The 25,055-nt window shown below is 50.9% G+C and overlaps 1 protein-coding gene across 2 annotated transcripts in view; it reads right to left on the reverse strand.

Moving 5' to 3' along the window:
- The window catches only part of adarb1b (adenosine deaminase RNA specific B1b), a 152,316-nt gene that overhangs the window by 87,943 nt on the left and 39,318 nt on the right, over nt 1-25,055 (reverse strand). For both annotated transcript variants that reach the window (XM_061226924.1, XM_061226925.1), the window contains one exon: nt 18,571-18,651. The gene's annotated coding sequence lies outside the window, so the exon portion shown is untranslated. The remainder of the gene's footprint in view (nt 1-18,570; nt 18,652-25,055) is intronic.

A 25,055-nucleotide genomic window follows, 5' to 3' on the forward strand; every position in this document is an offset into this window, starting at 1 on the left:
ACATGGCCTTCACCACCCACCTGTAAACATGATTAACACAGCCCTCCTCAATTCTCCTTAACACAGCCCTCCTCAATTCTCCTTAACACAGCCCTCCTCAATTCTCCTTAACACAGCCCTCCTCAATTCTCCTTAACACAGCGCTCCTCAATTCTCCTTAACACAGTGCTGCTCAATTCTCCTTAATGCAGCGTTCCTCAATTCACCTTAACACAGCGCTAATGCTTGAATTCTCCTTAACACAGCGCTAATGCCTGAATTCTCCTTAACACAGCGCTAATGTCTGAATTATCCTTAACACAGGGCTAATGCTGAATTCTCCTTAACACAGCGCTAATGCCTGAATTCTCCTTAACGCAGCGCTAATGCCTGAATTCTCCTTAACACAGCGCTAATGCCTGAATTCTCCTTAACACAGCGCTAATGCCTGAATTCTCCTTACCACAGCACTAATGCCTGAATTCTCCTGAATACGATATGGAGGCACAGGAAAGCCACAGCAGAGCCTCCAGAGAACTGAGGAAAACACTTGAGAAAGAGAAATTACTAAAGGAAAACAAGCCAAAATCTGACATTAATAGACAATGAGGTCATGTCCATGTAGTTTAGTCACCGGGGGCTTTACATAGGCAGTTGGGCTGAGCTCCAGACACAATGAGGTAGAGCTGCTCCAGAACAGGTGATCCCGGGCAGTCCGGCCTGGCCATGGGCATGGGCGATAGTGGCGAGCTGACCCAGCTTCACCGGGCCTTACTGCCACACAGGACCAGGCCGGCTGACCCAGCTTCACCGGGCCTTACTGCCGCACAGGACCAGGCCGGCTGACCCAGCTTCACCGGGCCTTACTGCCGCACAGGACCAGGCCGGCTGACCCAGCTTCACCGGGCCTTACTGCCACACAGGACCAGGCTGGCTGACCCAGCTTCACCGGGCCTTACTGCCACACAGGACCAGGCTGGCTGACCCAGCTTCACCGGGCCTTACTGCCACACAGGACCAGGCTGGCTGACCCAGCTTCACCGGGCCTTACTGCCACACAGGACCAGGCTGGCTGACCCAGCTTCACCGGGCCTTACTGCCGCACAGGACCAGGCCGGCTGACCCAGCTTCACCGGGCCTTACTGCCACACAGGACCAGGCTGGCTGACCCAGCTTCACCGGGCCTTACTGCCACACAGGACCAGGCTGGCTGACCCAGCTTCACCGGGCCTTACTGCCACACAGGACCAGGCTGGCTGACCCAGCTTCACCGGGCCTTACTGCCACACAGGACCAGGCTGGCTGACCCAGCTTCACCGGGCCTTACTGCCACACAGGACCAGGCTGGCTGACCCAGCTTCACCGGGCCTTACTGCCGCACAGGACCAGGCTGGCTGACCCAGCTTCACCGGGCCTTACTGCCACACAGGACCAGGCTGGCTGACCCAGCTTCACCGGGCCTTACTGCCACACAGGACCAGGCTGGCTGACCCAGCTTCACCGGGCCTTACTGCCGCACAGGACCAGGCCGGCTCATAGCCAGAGGGGTGAGGAGGCAAACATACACTCACTGAGCACTTTATTAGGTAAACCTGTGCACCAGCTTGTTAATGCCATTACTTCATTAACCAATCATGTGGCAGCAACTAAATGCATAAAAGCATGCAGACATGGTCAAGAGGTTCAGCTGCTTTTCAGACCAAATGTCAGAATGGGGAAGAAATGTGATCTAAGTGACTTTGACCGTGTGATCATGTTGGCGGATGGCTTTGAGGATCTCAGAAACTGCTGATCTCCTGGGATTTTCACGCACAGCAGTCTCTAGAGTTTGCAGAGAACGGTGCAGAAAACAAACATCCAGTGAGCAACAGTTCTGCGGGTCAAAACATGTTGTTAATGAGAGACATCAGAGGAGAAGGGCCAGATTGGTTAAAGCTGACAGGAAGGTGACAGTAACACATTACAACAGTGGTATGCAGAAGAGCATCTCTAAACACACAACGCGTCAAACCTCTAAGTGGATAGGCTACAGCAGCAGAAGACCAATATGTAAAAAAATGAGTCTAATAAATACCTAATAAAGTGCTCAGTGAGTGTACATGCAGGAAAATGGAGAGAGGGGGGAAGGCCAAGATAGAGAGGGAGAAAAGAAGGGGGGACAGAGAGGGAAAGAAAGGAACCATGAGAGAATGAGGGAGAGAGGAAGAGGGGGACAGAGAGGGAAAGAGGGAAAGAGAGAGTCAGTGGGAGAAGAAGTGAAATAAAGCTTTACTTGCTTTAAAAACGTCAAGAAAGCACTTTGGTTGGATTTGGCAGAAGTATTGATCTTCTAAATTCTGCTTACCCCAAAATTCTGCTTACCCCAATGCAAAATAGTTTTCACTACAAATGAATACCTCACTCAAGGGCATGGGGTGAGGCAGGGCTACAGTGTACCTCCTCAGCGGTGAGGGATTGTGGGGTAAATAGAGCAATCTGCACCTGACCTCAATCTGCCCCTGACCAGCCCCTGACCGGGTCACACCTCTGCCCTATGCAGAGGGTGTGGTGATGCTGGGGTCCACAGCAGTGATATAGCAGCATCTCGGATCTGCTGGAGGAATACTGTCAGAACTGGGCCCTGGAGGATTCTTTGGGAAATTTGGGCAAAAGTATGTGAAGGGGTCTACCAGGCAATTGCGCGATACGGACATGGGGGGGGTCCGCTCAGTGAGCAAGACTAAATTAGATAGGGAAATCATCTGAAAGCAGAATTTCAGCAAAAACACTTCATGGCTACACAGGACCACCCCGAATAATGCACGTCGGGCTTATTTAGGCAGATATCCAATCCTATTCGAATCCAGAAAAACTCAAAAACTTTTATCGGGCATCTAAAAATGTACATGGCTACAAGAGTCCAAAACCCCAGAGGTCAGAGCAGGAAAGTCCTCTCATTTATCCAGCCCTAAACCACTCTATCCCTAACCTACACTAATGCTCACCAGCTTCAGGGCAGCCTGAGGTCCTGGTCCCGCCTACCTCAACCCCCCGGGTAAAGAGGATTCAAGTGTGAGTGTGTGTGTGTGTGTGTGTGTGTGTGTGTGTGTGTGTGTATGTGTGTGTGTGTGTGTGTGTGTGTGTGAGAGCGTGTGTGTGTGTGTGTGTGTGAGTGAGAGCGTGTGTGTGTGTGTGTGTGTGTGTGTGTGTGCGTGTGTGCGTGTGTGTGAGTGTGTGTGTGTGAGTGTGTGTGTGTGAGTGTGTGTGAGTGTGTGTGTGTGAGTGTGTGTGTGTGTGTGTGTGTGAGCGTGTGTGTGTGTGTGTGTGTGTGAGTGTGTGAGAGTGAGTGTGTGTGAGTGTGTGTGTGAGAGTGTGTGTGTGTGAGTGTGTGTGTGTGTGTGTGTGTGAGCGTGTGTGTGTGTGTGTGTGTGTGTGAGTGTGTGAGAGTGAGTGTGTGTGAGTGTGTGTGTGAGAGAGTGTGTCTGTGTGTGTGTGTGTGTGTGTGTGAGTGTGTGTGAGTGTGTGTGAGTGTGTGTGAGTGTGTGTGTGAGTGTGTGTGTGTGAGAGAGTGTGTCTGTGTGTGTGTGTGTGTGTGAGTGTGTGTGTGAGTGTGAGTGTGTGTGAGTGTGTGTGAGCGTGTGTGTGAGTGTGTGTGAGCGTGTGTGTGTATGTGAGTGTGTGTGTGAGTGTGAGTGTGTGTGAGTGTGTGTGAGAGTGTGTGTGTATGTGTGTGAGTGAGTCCAGTCCAGTCCCCTGATGCCCTGGCGAGTTACCGCTGGAAACTCTATGAAGGTCTCTCCACCCCCCCAAGCTAGCAACCCCTGCAGCAACACCCTCAACATTGAGCGTGCCTGGGCTAACCTCAGCTCAGCCATACACACAGCTGCATCTGAATCACTAGGCCTCGCCAAAAAACACCATCAGGACTGGTTTGACAGCAACTCTGCTGAAATTCAACATCTCTTGGAAGCAAAACGTAAGGCTTATACTTCCTATATCTCAAACCCACAGTCCTCCTCCCTCCTCTCACGGTGGAAAGCCATCCGTGCGGAGACCCAGAGGCAGCTCCGAACCATGGAGAATGAATGGTGGCTCAAAAAGGCTCATGAGATCCAAGCCTTTGCAGACTCCAATAACACTCACGCCTTCTACCAAGCAGTCAAGTCACTTTATGGACCACAAAGACATGCCATCTCCCCAGTAAGGTCCACTGATGGCTCAACACTTTATAAGGACAAAAAACTAATTATTGAACGCTGGGCCGAACACTTCAATGGCCTCCTTAACCAACAAAACCCCTCAGACCACTCTATCATAGCCAAACTTCCAAATTTCCCACCAGTACAAGAACTGGATGATCCGCCCACCTTCTCTGAGGTCCTTGCAGCAGTAAGAGGCCTCAAAAACAATAAAAGTGCTGGCCCCGATGAGCTCCCTGCCGAGTTCCTAAAGAAAGGTGGCTACTTCCTCACATCTAACCTATACAAACTCATACAAGCAATATGGTCTCAAGAAACTGTCCCCCAAACCTGGAAAGACGCAAACATAATCACAATCCATAAAAAGAAAGGAGATAAAGCCATCTGTGGGAACAGCCGTGGCATTTCGCTCCTGTCTGTGGCTGGGAAGGTGCTAGCACGGGTCATGCTGTTCCGCTTGACCCAGCACATCACAGAAAACATTCTTCCTGAAACCCAATGTGGATTCAGGAAAAGCCGTAGCACTAGTGACATGATCTTCGTCGCTAGGCAGATCCAAGAGAAGGCTAGAGAGCAAAATCAAGACCTGTACATTGCTTTCCTGGACCTAGCCAAAGCCTTCGACACAGTTGACCGGCAGGCACTCTGGAGCATCCTCACAAAGTTTGGGGTTCCACCCAAATTCCTGAGTATCCTTCAACAGCTACACTCTGGCATGCAAGCCTGTGTGTTCATCGGTGGACAAAAATCCCCACCCTTCCCCATTCAGGTAGGGGTAAAGCAAGGTTGTGTACTTGCTCCAGTGATTTTCAACCTCTTTCTGGCAGCAGTAACTCTCCTTGCGCATAAGTCTCTCCAAGCCGATGGCGATGGGATCCAGCTTCAGTTCCGCCTTGAGGGCAACCTTTTCAACCTCCGCCGTCTACAAGCCTTCACCAAGACTACAACCATCACTATACACAAGCTACAATATGCAGATGACTGTGCCCTCATCGCTCGCACCCCTGCCGCAATGCAACATGCACTGGACACAATAACAGAAATGCTTCATCTTCCTATGGCAGACTGCGCTCTCGGGGTCTTCGAGAACAACAACCTAAAGTTACCAACTAAGGTAGCAGTCTACCAAGCAGTCTGTGTTTCTACCTTACTGTACGGTGCTGATGCATGGACCCCCTACCGACGTCACATACGCCAACTGGAGGCATTCAATATAAAGTGCCTCCAGCGCATCCTAAAAGTCACATGGCAGGACCGAATACCCCATACAACCATCCTTCAACGCACCCAGACAATCAGTGTGGAAGCAGCCTTAGTACAGCGCCAACTCCGCTGGGTCGGGCATGTAATTAGGATGCCTGAACATCGCCTCCCAAGACAAACCCTGAATGGACAGCTCCTGGGAGCCAGCAGGAACCCTGGAGGACAAAAACGGAGGTTCAAAGATCATCTCAAGGACATGCTCAAGAAATGCGGAATAAAGCCAGGGGATCTTGAAGCAACTGCTATGGACCACCATGTCTGGACTACCTCTGTGAAGGGCGTCGCCCTACTAGAATCAAAACGCACATTCCAGAGAGAAGCACAACGACAGCGCAGGCATCACCATGCGCAACAACCCCTAGCATCACTAGACTCAGCCCTCACGTGCCCCAGCTGTGGCAGGGCTTGTGGATCGAGGATTGGGCTTCATAGCCATCTTCAATGGCACCGCCGTCAGCAGCAGTAGCCACAACACTCCACCACTCACCCCAAGGAAGTGACGTCATCTTCGGCAACGATGGACAGCAGCAAGCAAGCAAGCAAGTGTGTGTTTGTGAGTGTGTGTGTGTCTGTGTGTGTGTGTGTTTGTGAGTGTGTGTGTGTGTATGTGTGTGTGTGTGTGTGTGTGTGTGTGTGTGTGTGTGTGTGTATGTGTGTGAGCCCTACTCCTGAACTTGCGGAATGTTAACATGGGATGGCAGAATGGTAGCTGACACTAACAGGACTCAGATGTAAGGTGGCTAGTAATTGGAGGCATTTAGTAATGGTCAGAAGGCCGGCATTTACACAATATTATTACAGGGAAATGCATGTCAAATTAATTTTACAACAGGCCATTCCCTGAGTTCTGATTTAATTTAAAATGTGCAAGGCATCCGGCAGTATAAAATTATGGTTATCGCTCCCATGATTGGGGGGGAGGACATCCTCGAAGGCTCCTGATCTCGACAGGCCAAAGGGTCCATCTTCCAGCTCCTGATCTCGACAGGCCAAAGGGTCCATCCTACAGCTCCTGATCTCGACAGGCCAAAGGGTCCATCCTCCAGCTCCTGATCTCGACAGGCCAAAGGGTCCATCTTCCAGCTCCTGATCTCGACAGGCCAAAGGGTCCATCCTCCAGCTCCTGATCTCGACAGGCCAAAGGGTCCATCCTTCAGCTCCTGATCTCGACAGGCCAAAGGGTCCATCCTCCAGCGGATGTCAGGGTGGAAGGCCAGACCCTCAAGCTTCCCAGACAAAGTGCCAATAACGCTTCACATAAACAAAAAGACTGTTCATCAATCTACGATAACTAAATAAAAATATAGACACATGAATGATGGTGGAGAACAAGCCCACATTTAGAAGAATTGGGCTAACTGTTAGCCAAACTGTCTGTTTTCAGGAATCACTTAGTTTGTGAAGAGAAGCCACTGCTTGCTTTTAACTGTCAGTGAAAGTCACCTTGTCACAGGGATTCGGATGCTATAAATAAGAGCTCGGATACGCAGTGTATCAGTTTGGGACGGAGAGCTGTGCATTGTGTGCCTGGGGCAACGCAGGCGTGACGAGATGGATGCTTCACGTCAACGTTGCGCTCGATGCTGCCGTCCCGGCCTTTTAAAGAGCTGCGTGTCACACATGGCCTTGAGGTTAATGTCAGCTCAATACCACTGTCCGTGGTGCAGACGGTCACTGCCCCGAGCAGAGGAAGCAAAGCTCTCTCTGCCGTGTTTTCCAGGAACAACCTGCCACCAGTCTACAAAAACATTTAAAAAACAGGCTTTGACAGTGAGCCGTGGGGGACACTGGCAGCCCCTCACAGACAGTGGTGGACACTGGCAGCCCCTCACAGACAGTGCAGGGGGACACTGGCAGCCCCTCACAGACAGTGGTGGACACTGGCAGCCCCTCACAGACAGTGGGGGACACTGGCAGCCCCTCACAGACAGTGGGGGACACTGGCAGCCCCTCACAGACAGTGGGGGACACTGGCAGCCCCTCACAGACAGTGCAGGTGAAGCACAGCCTCCACAAGGTGTGAACGGACTAACCTCTCCACCTGCCCCCCGCAGGTTACCAGGCAACAACACTTCCTGTTTTGACTGCAGGCCTCGCACTAAAAAGGAAAGTATTTCCATAAATACTGTCCGGAAGGTATTCCCACTCTCCGGAAACACAACGGCGCTGTGAGTTGTTGGCGGAACGGAATTTAGGACACAGGTTAGGGTTTTTTCCACACGGCTGTATTTTGGAACTATGCTCTTGTTTTTGGAGCATTCTATTGTTTATGTAGCTGGTCGCACATGCTAAGGGGCACATGCTAAGGGGCAAACAGCCCATTAAAAAAGAAGAAGCAACACTCCAGACTACTAATTTAGGAGACAACAAAGGGACACAATTCCCTAAATGCAGCCTTAAAAACCATCTTAAAGATTTCAAGACTAACTAAACAGAATGTGTGTCAGAGGAAAAAAGAGACAGAAAGGCTCTCCTGGCACAGCTGACAATGTCCAGAACTTGTTTGTTTGAAATATCGCTAAGTCAATCTTTTTTTTTTCTTTTTTTTTGGGGGGGGGGGGGGGGGGGGGAGTGGTGCTCACAGGGCCTGGACAGACAGACAGACAGACAGACAGACAGATAGTTGTACACATTCCTCTGGGAGCAAGAGCAATAATGGAAAAACAGTCCATCTCTCCCCATTTCTGACTCCCTCTGGCACTTCTCTTTTCCTGGCCCCCTCTCCATCCCTCTCCCATCCCTCTCTCTCTCTCTCCCTCTCCCTCTCTCTCTCCCTTTCCCTCTCCCTCTCCCATCCCTCTCTCTCTCTCTCTCTCTCCCTCTCTCCATGTGCGATAGTCACAAGGTTGTTCCCGCTGTGACATCATTTACGGTTTGACCATCTGCTCAGGATCTTTGTGTGCAGCAGGACGAATGTGTCATTTCATTTCTGCCGTCAAACAAGGACTCCATTACACTGCCTTACAGTGGACAAGGTGCACAAAATGGATGCAGATAAACCTCAGCACTGTTATACCACACACTCACACACACACACACACACACACACACACACACACACACACACACACACACTCACACTCACACTCACACTCACACTCACACTCACACACACACACAGCCCACATCACATGTTCCTCAGCACTGTTATACCAAACAGTCATACACTCACACACTCTCACACTCACACTCACACTCACACTCACACTCACACACTCACACTCACACTCACACACTCACACTCACACTCACACACTCACACTCACACTCACACACTCACACACTCACACACACACACACACACACACTCACACACACACACACTCACACACACACACACTCACACACACTCACACACACTCACACACACTCACACACACTCACACACACACACACACACACACACACAGCCCACAGCACATGTTCCTCAGCACTGTTATACCAAACAGTCACACACACACTCACACTCACACTCACACTCACACTCACACTCACACTCACACTCACACTCACACTCACACTCACACTCACACACACACTCACACTCACACTCACACTCACACTCACACTCACTCTCACTCACACTCACACTCACACTCACACTCACACACACACACACTCACACACACTCTCACACACACACACACACACACTCACACACACACAGCCCACATCACATGTTCCTCAGCACTGTTATACCAAACAGTCACACTCACACACTCACACTCACACTCACACTCACACTCACACTCACACTCACACTCACACTCACACTCACACACACACACACACACAGCCCACAGCACATGTTCCTCAGCACTGTTATACCAAACAGTCATACACAAAATCAAAGACAAAGTTATCAAACGGACGAGTCACACACAAAGGCTAGTCTACTGAGATCAATGCAAGGGCCGGCCTTTCAAATAGACCAACCCAAAACAGAAAAGCGGAAGTAAAGAAAGGTAGCCGTGCATGCAGCAACAGAGCCCCTGACACGCCCAGCTCACCACACCCACTGGCCCTACACCAGGCAGCGGGAATGCACAGGCCCAATCAGGCTTCACAGGACCAGATGGCAGCTCCTCCTTCACCCAATAATCCCTTGTACAGACATCCTGACTCTCTGTAATATCCGCGCCGCATGACACAGGACAACCTGCAGGTTGAGACGTCCAGTGAAGAACATGATTACTCCAATGAGTCATCAAGTGCAGTCTCTCTCTGTTCTCTCGCTCCATCCCTTTTTCCATCCCTCTCTCTCTCTCTCTCATCCCTCTCTCCCTCTTTCTCTCCATCCCTCTCTCTTTCCCTCTCTCTCTGGCACGCACGCAGTTCATCATTCAATCGTTGTCAAATGGGACCAACTTCGAGGTGAGAGTGAATTATTAATCGTAACTCCATAAAATACCAGCATGACGTGTCTAATATTTCGCTAGTTAGTAAGATGATCACGCAAACCTCTGAACACTGAGTGACTGGGTGGAATCCGGAGTGGTATACGGATAAAACATACTCGGGCTGGTTTTACAAAACGGAACATGGTGAGTCGAACGTTATTTACTTTCACACAAAATGATTGCGGATGAGAATTAATAGGCTGCATTATGAATCAACCACAAAGACACAATGAAATGACCACACCTGTATATACTCAGACCCCACCCAGGCCCTCCCTGCCTGCCCACCCCCCCCACCCTCGAGACACAATGTTTTCGGCGTTACCGGTGACTGTCGCTGCAAAGGAGTGTGTGTGAAAGGAAGCCACTCCTGAGGTGGCCGTCTCTGGGGACAGAGCGACACACCGTCCACAGCCCAAGGACACTCGCTCCCACTGCGGCTCTCAGGAACACACACCTGAACACACACCTGAACACACACCTCACACCTCTAACAGCAGCTCCCAGCACAGAGCCCTGAGACAGTCCCCCACCCTCTCCACACATCAGGGCAGGATGACTGAAGTGACTGACCCCCCCACTGCCCCGAAAGATCCCCTCACACAGAGGCACAGACACACAGGCACACAGAAACACAGAAACACAGACAGACACACACAGGCACACAAGCACAGAGACAGACAGACAGACACACACAGGCACACAGACACAGACACACACACAGGCACACACACACACACACACACAGACACACACACACACAGAGGCACAAACACAGGCACGCACACAGGCACGCACACAGACACACAGGCACACAGGCACAAACGCACACACAGGCACACACAGGCACACAGACACACACAGGCACACAGACACACACACACAGGCACACAGACACATACACAGACACACAGGCACACAGACACACAGACACACAGACACACACAGACACGCACACAGGCACACGGACAGGCACGCACACAGACACACAGGCACACAGGCAGGCACACACGCAGACACACAGGCACACAGGCACACAGGCACACAGACACACAGACAGACACACAGGCACACAGACACGCACACAGGTACACAGCCGGGCACACAGACACACACACAGGCACACAGACACACACACAGACACACAGGCACACAGACACACACAGACACGCACACAGACAGGCACGCACACAGACACACAGGCACACACGCATACAGGCACACAGACACACACACAGGCACACACAGACACACAGGCACAAAGGCACACACAGGCACGCACACAGACACACAGGCACACAGGCAGGCACACAGACACACACACAGGCACACAGACACACACACAGGCACACAGACACACACACAGGCACACAGACACACAGACAGGCACACAGACACACAGACACACACACAGACACACACACAGACACACAGGCACACAGACAGGCACACAGACACACACACGGGCACACACACAGACACACAGACACACAGGCACACAGGCACACAGACACACAGGCACACAGGCACACAGACACACACACAGACACACAGGCATACAGACACACACACAGGCACACAGACAGGCACACAGACACACAGACAGGCACACAGGCACACAGGCACACAGGGACACAGGCACACAGGCACACACACAGGCACACAGACACACACACAGACACACAGGCATACAGACACAGACACACAGGCATACAGACACACACACAGGCACACAGACACACAGACAGGCACACAGACACACAGGCACACACAGGCACACAGGCACACAGGCACACAGCCACACAGGCACACAGACACACAGACACACACACACACACACAGACACACAGGCACACAGACACACACACAGGCACACAGACACACAGACAGGCACACAGACACACAGACACACAGACAGGCACACAGACACACACACGGGCACGCACACAGGCACACAGACACACAGGCACACAGGCACGCACGTACGCACCATGGCCACAGCTGTCCAAAAGCCCCACACGAGGGGCTCACACACACTTGCGTGGAAGGAATAACAGGCATGTGGTGTAAATCAGGGTGCGATTAAGGAGCGTAAAACACAACAACCTGCCTCTTAAACAGCAGCCTGCAGCCGCTGACGAGGGCCGCATCTGCTGCCTGGGCCAGGTGCCCGCGCCCGATCCGCTGGCTGGCTGTGTCAACTTTTGATCGTATTTTAAAGGCCCACACGCATATTTTTCCTGTTTTAGAGCTTTTCTTACCCTCCTCAAGCTCTCGGTTTGCGCTCCGTACGGATTCAAGTTTGAGAACCCTGTTAATGTTCTAAATGAGTTTGTTTTAGTTTGTTATTTAGCGGTTATTTTGCTCCTCTATCCCTCTCCCGAGGTAATTACATTTTGTGTCAGTAATGTACTCTTTTAAATGATTATGGAACAAATTTTGTACTGTTAAGAAGCACTTGGTTCTCAGGAACTTCTCAAAGTGATTTGTAATCCTTATTTGTAAGTGAAGTGAGAGCGTCGGTTTGACATGACCAGCCAGCTCGAGAAGGGAGGGGGGCAGTTAATCTCATCCACCCCCGTCCAGCCTCCTGCCATCCCCATTAATAGCCCCGTCCTGGAACAGACACAGGAAGTAAAGGGTGACAAACGGGTCCTTTCCCCCATCTGCGACAGAGACAGCAAGAACTCCCCACCCACAGAGACACAGACAGAAAGGATGTCCCATCTGCAGAGACAAGCACTGGCAAACGGAGTGAGCAGGATGACCATTAAAGAGGTATTTGTAGTATACTTGCTGTTGCATGGGCTGCTATCGAGAGTTGGACTCTATCCCTGGGCCGTTCCCCCCCCCCAATCCCACACCCAACACCCAGCCCATTCCCCCCCAATCCCACACCCAACACCCAGCCCATTCCCCCCAATCCCACACCCAACACCCAGCCCATTCCCCCCTATCCCACACCCAACACCCAGCCCATTCCCCCCAATCCCACACCCAACACCCAACACCCAGCCCATTCCCCCCAATCCCACACCCAACACCCAGCCCATTCCCCCCAATCCCACACCCTACACCCAACACCCAGCCCATTCCCCCCCAATCCCACACCCAACACCCAACACCCAGCCCATTCCCCCCCAATCCCACACCCAACACCCAGCCCATTCCCCCCCAATCCCACACCCAACACCCAGCCCATTCCCCCCAATCCCACACCCAACACCCAACACCCAGCCCATTCCCCCCCAATCCCACACCCAACACCCAGCCCATTCCCCCCCAATCCCACACCCAACACCCAACACCCAGCCCATTCCCCCCCAATCCCACACCCAACACCCAACACCCAGCCCATTCCCCCCAATCCCACACCCAACACCCAGCCCATTCCCCCCAATCCCACACCCAACACCCAACACCCAGCCCATTCCCCCCAATCCCACACCCAACACCCAGCCCATTCCCCCCAATCCCACACCCAACACCCAACACCCAGCCCATTCCCCCCAATCCCACACCCAACACCCAGCCCATTCCCCCCAATCCCACACCCAACACCCAACACCCAGCCCATTCCCCCCAATCCCACACCCAACACCCAGCCCATTCCCCCCAATCCCACACCCAACACCCAACACCCAGCCCATTCCCCCCCAATCCCCCACCCAACACCCAGCCCATTCCCCCCAATCCCACACCCAACACCCAACACCCAGCCCATTCCCCCCCAATCCCACACCCAACACCCAACACCCAGCCCATTCCCCCCCCAATCCCCCACCCAACACCCAGCCCATTCCCCCCCTTTAAAATATCAAAAAAGTTCATGCTTAAGCTTTGCAACTAGCGGATATATTATACTGAAGAATATATTAATTTAAGCCACTGATTGTATTAATGAGACCGCACATTATTCTTGTACTTTTTTGTTGATGTGAAATGTACCCCAAATTATAGAATGACACATAAGCAGGAGTCATGCTTAAAGCGCCATCTTTAACAACAGCCACACTTCCTTCAAGACAACACACAAGCAGTTGCAGCAAAGCCGTTTTCAGTTTTACACTATATTAATGGGGATTTCAGTTTTACAGGTCACAGTTCTGCCTGCCAGTCAGACACAAGTGTGAGAACAGCAATTTTCTCTGAGAAGGTGTGGAAATTTCAGAATTAAACACCATAATGAGCGCAACTGGTAATCGCTATTTCATAGAGTCTTAAATAGCAACCACAGTACTCCTTTTAATGCCTCCAGAGTTAAAAGGTAGAGTTACACAAAGCTGGGGTATCTGAGCACCACCAGCAATGCAGATACACAGACCAGTCAGGTCCGGCTGCTGATATCCACGTGGAAGCATGGCATTCTGGGATTTGGACTTGAGGAAGGTCAGTGTGTAAGTTGGACTTCAGGGTCCTGGTTCTGGCAGAAGTCAGCCGGCGGTGAATATGGGCCTGCTGGCAGCGATGCAGTAACAGCAGGCTAGTGAAAAGAGCGGGGGGTCTGGGTGAGCTCATCGTCACCGCTGGCAGGGGAAGCGCAGGCCCGCTCGGGGGACTGTGGGAGTCAGAACAACACCGTCAGGGTGTCGCACCTTCATTTCCCCACTGTCCGGTTACAGTCATTAGCCCTGCACACGGGGAGTGGGGTCTACCCGAGGCACAGAGGGGACTCTGCACAGCCTCCACAAAACACCCACCCTCGGAAAATGACTCTTATAAAAATGTGATTCCTAAATATATACACTCTGTATACAGAGTGCATGGTCTGATGGACAGCCACAGAGTCTGTATACAGAGTGCAGGGTCTGATGGACAGCCACAGAGTCTGTATACAGAGTGCAGGGTCTGATGGACAGCCACAGAGTCTGTATACAGAGTGCAGGGTCTGATGGACAGCCACAGAGTCTGTATACAGAGTGCAGGGTCTGATGGACAGAGACTGTATACAGAGTGCAGGGTCTGATGGACAGCCACAGAGTCTGTATACAGAGTGCAGGGTCTGATGGACAGAGTCTGTATACAGAGTGCAGGGTCTGATGGACAGCCACAGAGACTGTATACAGAGTGCAGGGTCTGATGGACAGCCACAGAGTCTGTATACAGAGTGCAGGGTCTGATGGACAGCCACAGAGTCTGTATACAGAGTGCAGGGTCTGATGGACAGCCACAGAGAGAGACTGTATACAGAGTGCAGGGTCTGATGGACAGAGTCTGTATACAGAGTGCAGGGTCTGATGGACAGAGTCTGTATACAGAGTGCAGGGTCTGATGGACAGAGTCTGTATACAGAGTGCAGGGTCTGATGGACAGCCACAGAGTCTGTATACAGAGTGCAGGGTCTGATGGACAGCCACAGAGACTGTATACAGAGTGCAGGGTCTGATGGACAGCCACAGAGACTGTATACAGAGTGCAGGGTCTGATGGACAGAGTCTGTATACAGAGTGCAGGGTCTGATGGACAGCCACAGAGTCTGTATACAGAGTGCAGGGTCTGATGGACAGCCACAGAGACTGTATACAGAGTGCAGGGTCTGATGGACAGCCACAGAGACTGTATACAGAGTGCAGGGTCTGATGGACAGAGTCTGTATACAGAGTGCAGGGTCTGATGGACAGAGTCTGTATACAGAGTGCAGGGTCTGATGGACAGCCAGAGACTGTATACAGAGTGCAGGGTGTTTAATTTTTCACAAATTAAACACTCTCTCTCTGAGCTCCCCAATGCAATGTGTAAATATTATGATCAATAAACACAAATGTTAAGACACTGAAAGAAACATCATTTTTTTTATTATTCTTTTTTTGTTTATCAAGTCTGCGTTGTTGACCGGCGATCTTAAAAAATACGTCAGAATATCTGGGTTAATAGATAACGGTGCATGGTTTTCCTGCGTTTTGGCTGTTGTCCGTGTAAAGAAAAGATCAGGAGAGTGAACTCGCCCATAACTGCTCCTCTAGGGCACAGTGACAGGTCTCTCAGCTCAGACATCGTCCAGATATCATTAAAAATTAAATATTGCTGCATTATTTTACTTTTTTATATTACGATGTCATCTTGCACGATATATACGTACCCTCTATAATAAAACCAGGATGGATCTACTGACCAGTACAATTCCACAGAGAGGAAGATTTATTTTCTATAAAATAATTACTGTCCAACTTTAAATGATGCCTCATAAGTCCCGCCATGAAGCCCTGCATAGCACGTTCACTGGAGTGGTGTCAGCTCCTCAGAACAGGCTACTGCGGGCACTTTACCATGAAGCCCTGCATAGCACGTTCACTGGAGTGGTGTCAGCTCCTCAGAACAGGCTACTGCGGGCACTTTACCATGAAGCCCTGCATAGCACGTTCACTGGAGTGGTGTCAGCTCCTCAGAACAGGCTACTGCGGGCACTTTACCATGAAGCCCTGCATAGCACGTTCACTGGAGTGGTGTCAGCTCCTCAGAACAGGCTACTGCAGGCACTTTACCATGAAGCCCTGCATAGCACGTTCACTGGAGTGATGTCAGCTCCTCAGAACAGGCTACTGCAGGCACTTTACCATGAAGCAGTCAATCTGCCCTTTAAATGTGCAGCTTCAGGTAATGTACGCTTTCTGCAGACCTGATGAAGTCAAGATGCACTGAACATGAAGCATGACTCAACTGTTTTAAAATAAATGCATCGTCAAAAACATTGGAAACATTAACATAAAATACTGGAAATGAAAAATAAAAGGGTATATATTTAAAAGGGGGCAGTTGAGCCATTAACCCATGTTTTAATATCATGGCAGAAGACGTGGTTCCACAGGCTTATGTAAGCATATGAAAATACATCACACCTACATGATGCTGCAGCCTAACCATAGCCCTCCGTGTTGACATTAAACAGCGCAGCACACATAATTATCCCAACTGTGTAAACACGCAATGAGCCACGTGCACAAGACTGACTTAAGCGATTCTCGCAAGCAAGCAATTAGCGAAAGAAAACCACTCAATTCATATCCCTTCTAGTTTAATGTCGACACTGGGGCAAAAGCGCAGTTGTGCTCAGAAACAGGGCAGCCACAGAGACTGTCATTAGGCTTGGGGTAAAGCGCTAATGCAGGAAAACATCTACAAATGCCAATTTAACAGCAAGAGAATAAGTACAATTAGGAGCTTCCGCTGATAACTAAATATAAATCATAATGACCAAATTAAGGTTTTTTTTTTTACTAAAAAATGCCAAAATTAGATAAATAACATTAACAGGTAATTAAAAGTAGGCTTGGCTTGTGGCTGGGGGCCCTTAAGTCACAGCTGAATGGCTGGTACAGGCGCGTTGCTCTGGAGGTGACGCTGTGGCAGGGACAGGCTCTGCATGAGATCCCTGGGTGGTTAACATGCTGTGGGGTCTGGGGGTCTTATGGCACACACGTCCACCTTCAGGTTCCCGTTATCCACTCTCGCAGAGACACAGCCCTTTCCCAAGCGGGAGATGCTACAGACACTACAGAACCTGCTCGACGTGCTTTAGATGGGGCAGTTTCAGGTGGACTGGTCCCGTTGGGACGCAAAACTTTCCAGACAGAACTCGAAACCGCTGCAAGGATTCAGCGCACCTCGCCTCCTCAGCTATCAAACTGACAGATCACCTCCTCCTCCTACTCTTCTTCCTCCTCCTCATCCTCCTCCACCCGTCTCCATTTTGTGGTAATCAGGCTGTCCTAAAAAGCACACCTCTACCACAGCCGAGCGTCACCATAGCGATAGCAAACCTTTACTGGGAGCTCTACAAGCAGAGAAACAACACAGATTCTCAGATATGAATAGGAGGGTCAGGAAGAGGCAGCGTGCCCGGATCTATCAGTGAAGATCTAAACCCTCCTGCTGGGTGAGCTTATCCTGAAACTGCAGCCAGGAGAGCTGAGCGACCGGGCATCCGGGTGAGGGAGCAGTGTGGTGTGGGTTAGGGTACTGGGGCGGGTTTGATTAGCCCAGCTCGGCCACCGTCCTCCAGCAAAGGCCCTTAAGGTGAACGGCATCAGTACTCACCCTGCTACCTGCTCAGCACCAAAGCTCTGAAACGTATGAGTGAATCTCCAGGTGCGTTCATACCCAGCTGGCGGCCCGCAGAGACGGAAAGTGAGGTCTTTATTAAATTGACTGCAGACTCCGGGCTGTCCTCGCTGACCCGAGTCTCCCATTACAACAGCTGTGCTCAGAAACCCAGCGCTCAGACACTCATAACACCGCCGTAAAACATTAACACCTTTTACATCTTTAATGCGCCTGGGACAGTGTCTGTTTACTCACAGAAATTCATGGGAAATAATGTCCATCACCAGACTGTGAACCTTCCCCCATGGACAGCTCCCCTCAACACCTCCCAGCAGAGTGTGTGTGTGTGTGTGTGTGAGTGAGTGAGTGTGAGAGTGTGTGTGTGTGTGTGTGTGTGTGTGAGAGAGTGTGTGTGAGTGTGTGTGTGAGTGTGTGTGTGAGAGTGTGTGTGAGTGTGTGTGTGTGTGAGTGTGAGAGTGTGTGTGTGTGTGTGTGTGTGTGAGAGAGTGTGTGTGAGTGTGAGTGTGTGAGTGAGTGTGTGCGTGCGTGCGTGTGTGTGTGAGCCATTCACAGATACCAGTCGGCCTGTTTGCTGGCACCTCCCCGTTCCTGAGGGACCCTGCCACACACACACACACACACACACACACACATACACACACACACACACACACTGTGTCGCCGCATTAGCGTATTAGCGTAGCGCTCACCGTGTCTGGGCCGCAGTCTGGCGGGGGAGGGGGGTGCAGGGGAACGTTCAGCCTCCTTTCTGAAGGGTGTCCCAGAGGGTCCTGTGGATAAACACACCAAATATAGGGTTCAGGAAAGCACAGGGGAATCAGAGACGACAATTTCGCCAGCAAAACAGCAGAGCACTAACTCCTCAAAACACCATGAAATGAGTAACGAGCGAATGATAGCAGGCATACTTAAGAGGGGAAAAAAACCCTGTGTGCGTCTGTGAAAAGTGTGCCCTAAGTAATTGCTCCTGGCTGGTCTCCTGGTGCAGTGGGCGTGCACAGTGGGCGTGCACGGTGGGCGTGCCCGGTGGGCGTGCACGGAGAGCCCTGACTGCACCATGAGCGCGCACATCACGTGCACCATAACACACCCGGCAGGTACTGCCACACAACCGGCAGAGCCCAGTCAGCGCCGGGGGAGAGGGAGAGAGGGAGAGAGCTCACTCACACCCACAACATGAACACAGGCTGGGGAGCGCACATCACACAGGGCTTACGCAGGGAAACAACGGCAGCACTGGAGCCAACAGGAGCCAAGCCACCCCGAAAACCAGCTAAGAGACCCCAAGAATGGCCCCACGTGTGGTATTCTACCCAGAGCGTTAACACCATCTCACACAGCCAGCTCTAACACACACAGAGCATTAACACCATCAGAACACAGCCAGCTCTAACACACACAGAGCATTAACACCATCAGAACACAGCCAGCTCTAACACACACAGAGCATTAACACCATCAGAACACAGCCAGCTCTAACACACACAGAGCATTAACACCATCAGAACACAGCCAGCTCTAACACACACAGGGCATTAACACCATCAGAACACAGCCAGCTCTAACACACACAGAGCATTAACACCATCTCACACAGCCAGCTCTAACACACACAGAGCATTAACACCATCAGAACACAGCCAGCTCTAACACACACAGAGCATTAACACCATCAGAACACCGCCAGCTCTAACACACACAGAGCATTAACACCATCAGAACACAGCCAGCTCTAACACACACAGAGCATTAACACCATCAGAACACAGCCAGCTCTAACACACACAGAGCATTAACACCATCAGTACACAGCCAGCTCTAACACACACAGAGCATTAACACCATCAGAACACAGCCAGCTCTAACACACACAGAGCGTTAACACCATCAGAACACCGCCAGCTCTAACACACACAGAGCATTAACACCATCAGAACACAGCCAGCTCTAACACACACACACAGAGCATTAACACCATCAGAACACAGCCAGCTCTAACACACACAGAGCATTAACACCATCAGAACACAGCCAGCTCTAACACACACAGAGCATTAACACCATCAGAACACAGCCAGCTCTAACACACACACAGAGCATTAACACCATCAGAACACAGCCAGCTCTAACACACACAGAGCATTAACACCATCAGAACACCGCCAGCTCTAACACACACAGAGCATTAACACCATCAGAACACAGCCAGCTCTAACACACACAGAGCATTAACACCATCAGAACACAGCCAGCTCTAACACACACAGAGCATTAACACCAGCTCACACAGCCAGCTCTAACACCCAGAGCATTAACACCATCAGAACACAGCCAGCTCTAACACACACAGAGCATTAACACCATCAGAACACCGCCAGCTCTAACACACACAGAGCATTAACACCATCAGAACACAGCCAGCTCTAACACACACAGAGCATTAACACCATCAGAACACAGCCAGCTCTAACACACACAGAGCATTAACACCATCAGAACACAGCCAGCTCTAACACACACAGAGCGCTAACACCATCAGAACACAGCCAGCTCTAACACACAGAGCATTAACACCATCTCACACAGCCAGCTCTAACACACACAGAGCATTAACACCATCAGAACACAGCCAGCTCTAACACACACAGAGCATTAACACCATCAGAACACCGCCAGCTCTAACACACACAGAGCATTAACACCATCAGAACACAGCCAGCTCTAACACACACAGAGCATTAACACCATCAGAACACAGCCAGCTCTAACACACACAGAGCATTAACACCATCAGTACACAGCCAGCTCTAACACACACAGAGCATTAACACCATCAGAACACAGCCAGCTCTAACACACACAGAGCGTTAACACCATCAGAACACAGCCAGCTCTAACACACACAGAGCATTAACACCATCAGAACACAGCCAGCTCTAACACACACACACAGAGCATTAACACCATCAGAACACAGCCAGCTCTAACACACACAGAGCATTAACACCATCAGAACACAGCCAGCTCTAACACACACAGAGCATTAACACCATCAGAACACAGCCAGCTCTAACACACACACAGAGCATTAACACCATCAGAACACAGCCAGCTCTAACACACACAGAGCATTAACACCATCAGAACACCGCCAGCTCTAACACACACAGAGCATTAACACCATCAGAACACAGCCAGCTCTAACACACACAGAGCATTAACACCATCAGAACACAGCCAGCTCTAACACACACAGAGCATTAACACCAGCTCACACAGCCAGCTCTAACACCCAGAGCATTAACACCATCAGAACACAGCCAGCTCTAACACACACAGAGCATTAACACCATCAGAACACCGCCAGCTCTAACACACACAGAGCATTAACACCATCAGAACACAGCCAGCTCTAACACACACAGAGCATTAACACCATCAGAACACAGCCAGCTCTAACACACACAGAGCATTAACACCATCAGAACACAGCCAGCTCTAACACACACAGAGCGCTAACACCATCAGAACACAGCCAGCTCTAACACACAGAGCATTAACACCATCTCACACAGCCAGCTCTAACACACACAGAGCATTAACACCATCAGAACACAGCCAGCTCTAACACACACAGGGCATTAACACCATCAGAACACAGCCAGCTCTAACACACACAGAGCATTAACACCATCAGAACACAGCCAGCTGTAACACACACCGAGCATTAACACCATCAGAACACAGCCAGCTCTAACACACACAGAGCGTTAACACCATCAGAACACAGCCAGCTCTAACACACACAGAGCATTAACACCATCAGAACACAGCCAGCTCTAACACACACAGAGCATTAACACCATCAGAACACAGCCAGCTCTAACACACACAGAGCATTAACACCATCTCACACAGCCAGCTCTAACACACATAGAGCATTAACACCATCAGAACACAGCCAGCTCTAACACACACAGAGCATTAACACCATCAGAACACAGCCAGGTCTAACACACACAGGGCATTAACACCATCAGAACACAGCCAGCTCTAACACACACAGAGCATTAACACCATCAGAACACAGCCAGCTCTAACACACACAGAGCCTTAACACCATCAGAACACAGCCAGCTCTAACACACACAGAGCATTAACACCATCAGTACACAGCCAGCTCTAACACTCACAGAGCATTAACACCATCAGAACACAGCCAGCTCTAACACACGCAGAGCATTAACACCATCTCACACAGCCAGCTCTAACACACAGAGCGTTAACACCATCAGAACACAGCCAGCTCTAACACACACAGAGCATTAACACCATCAGAACACAGCCAGGTCTAACACACACAGGGCATTAACACCATCAGAACACCGCCAGCTCTAACACACACAGAGCATTAACACCATCAGAACACAGCCAGCTCTAACACACACAGAGCATTAACACCATCAGAACACAGCCAGCTCTAACACACACAGAGCATTAACACCAGCTCACACAGCCAGCTCTAACACCCAGAGCATTAACACCATCAGAACACAGCCAGCTCTAACACACACAGAGCATTAACACCATCAGAACACAGCCAGCTCTAACACACACAGAGCATTAACACCATCAGAACACAGCCAGCTCTAACACACACAGAGCATTAACACCATCAGAACACAGCCAGCTCTAACACACACAGAGCATTAACACCATCAGAACACAGCCAGCTCTAACACACACAGAGCATTAACACCATCAGAACACAGCCAGCTCTAACACACACAGAGCATTAACACCATCAGAACACAGCCAGCTCTAACACACAGAGCGCTAAGGCCCCGGGACCATGTCCACATAATCAGAGTGGAGCTCGTGAGCCGCACAGGATTTTACCCGCAGACCTTTCCGGAAGGTTCCTGGCCCGGGCGACTCCACCGCCGCCCGGCCTGCGATTAATCATCACATTACAGCAGCCCTCTAATTTGACGGAGGGGGCAAAATGGCGCATTCTCCTTCCCTCTTAGTGGGTAACACCGGGAGAACTGGGATACGTTTGGGGCTCCCTTTCTCGATAACAAAGCGCTGGGTCCAATTAAATTACAGCTTCAGACACCAAGTGTGAAGTTAGCTGTGTAGTGCTGGCCCTGTGGGCCTCCTCAGCACGGCCTTCCCATGGAAAACCTAGTGGGCGAATGCCTCCTCAAATGTGAAAGTGAAAAATCATCCTTGTTTCTAAAATTAACACGTACACAGTGAGAATATCCCGCTGAATCTCCATCCACTGTTCCAAAGAGTGACAGCACAAAGTCTTAACTTTAATATTACTTTAATAAGCACACATAAACACACACGCATGGAAACACACACGCACACACATGCACGCACACACACGCACGCACACAAACACAAAAACACACGCACACACACAAATACACACACACAAACACACAAACACACACACACGCACACACACAAACACACACACACACACACACAGACACACACACACACACACACACACAGACACACACACACAAGCACACACACATATAAGGAAGAGCGTCCTTGAGCCTTTGGTAAGTTATTTTTAGTCTACATCCTCCCGTGTCCTCACCTTTATGAATCTGAAAGCACGTTTTGCGCAGTAAATCACTCCAAAACCATCTGTTCATGTGGGAAGGTTGACCCCACAGGATGGAATAAAAAGGAGGCTAAACAACCCTGCAATGTTTCACACCACCAAGCTTTTTAATCAAACAGGCCCAACACAATGTCTCTTCTACACACACCGCTGCCCAACACAATGTCTGTTCTACACACACCGCTGCCCAACACAATGTCTGTTCTACACACACTGCTGCCCAACACAATGTCTGTTCCACACACACCGCTGCCCAACACAATGTCTCTTCTACACACACCGCTGCCCAACACAATGTCTGTTCTACACACACTGCTGCCCAACACAATGTCTGTTCCACACACACCGCTGCCCAACACAATGACTGTTCCACACACACCGCTGCCCAACACAATGACTGTTCCACACACTGCACGTGGCCCTATATGGACACTGAAGTCAAGGTTTTGTGTGTGCATGCACAGAGGGTGAGAGGGTGAGGGTGAGTGTGAGAGTGTGTGAGGGTGTGGATGGTGAGGGTGAGAGGGTGTGGATGGTGAGAGGGTGAGAGGGTGTGAGGGTGAGAGTGTGAGGGTGTGGATGGTGAGGGTGAGGGTGAGGGTGAGAGGGTGAGAGGGTGTGAGGGTGTGAGGGTGAGAGGGTGTGGATGGTGAGGGTGTGAGAGGGTGTGGATGGTGAGGGTGGGTGTGAGGGTGAGAGGGTGAGAGGGTGTGGATGGTGAGGGTGAGGGTGAGTGTGTGAGGGTGAGAGTGTGTGAGGGTGAGAGTGTGTGAGGGTGTGGATGGTGAGAGGGTGAGAGGGTGTGGATGGTGATAGGGTGAGAGGGTGTGAGGGTGAGAGGGTGAGAGGGTGAGAGGGTGTGAGGGTGAGAGTGTGTGAGGGTGAGGGTGAGAGTGTGTGAGGGTGTGAGGGTGAGAGTGTGAGGGTGAGAGGGTGTGGATGGTGAGAGGGTGAGAGGGTGTGAGGGTGTGAGGGTTTTGTGTGTGAGGGTTTTGTGTGTGCATGCACAGAGGGTGAGAGGGTGAGAGGGTGTGAGGGTGAGAGTGTGAGGGTCAGAGGGTGAGAGTGAGAGTGTGAGTGTGAGAGGGTGAGAGGGTGTGAGGGTGAGAGGGTGAGAGTGTGAGGGTCAGAGGGTGAGAGTGTGAGTGTGAGAGGGTGAGAGGGTGTGGATGGTGAGAGGGTGAGAGGGTGAGAGTGTGAGTGTGAGAGGGTGAGAGTGTGTGAGGGTGTGGATGGTGAGAGGGTGAGAGGGTGTGGATGGTGAGAGGGTGAGAGTGTGTGAGGGTGAGGGTGAGAGTGTGTGAGGGTGTGAGGGTGTGAGTGTGTGAGGGTGTGGATGGTGAGAGGGTGAGAGGGTGTGGATGGTGAGAGGGTGAGAGGGTGTGAGGGTGTGAGGGTTTTGTGTGTGAGGGTTTTGTGTGTGCATGCACAGAGGGTGAGAGGGTGAGAGGGTGTGAGGGTGAGAGTGTGAGGGTCAGAGGGTGAGAGTGTGAGTGTGAGAGGGTGTGAGGGTGAGAGTGTGAGGGT

Source organism: Conger conger, chromosome 17 (assembly GCF_963514075.1).
Source record: "Conger conger chromosome 17, fConCon1.1, whole genome shotgun sequence".
Classification (NCBI taxonomy): Eukaryota; Metazoa; Chordata; class Actinopteri; order Anguilliformes; family Congridae; genus Conger; species Conger conger.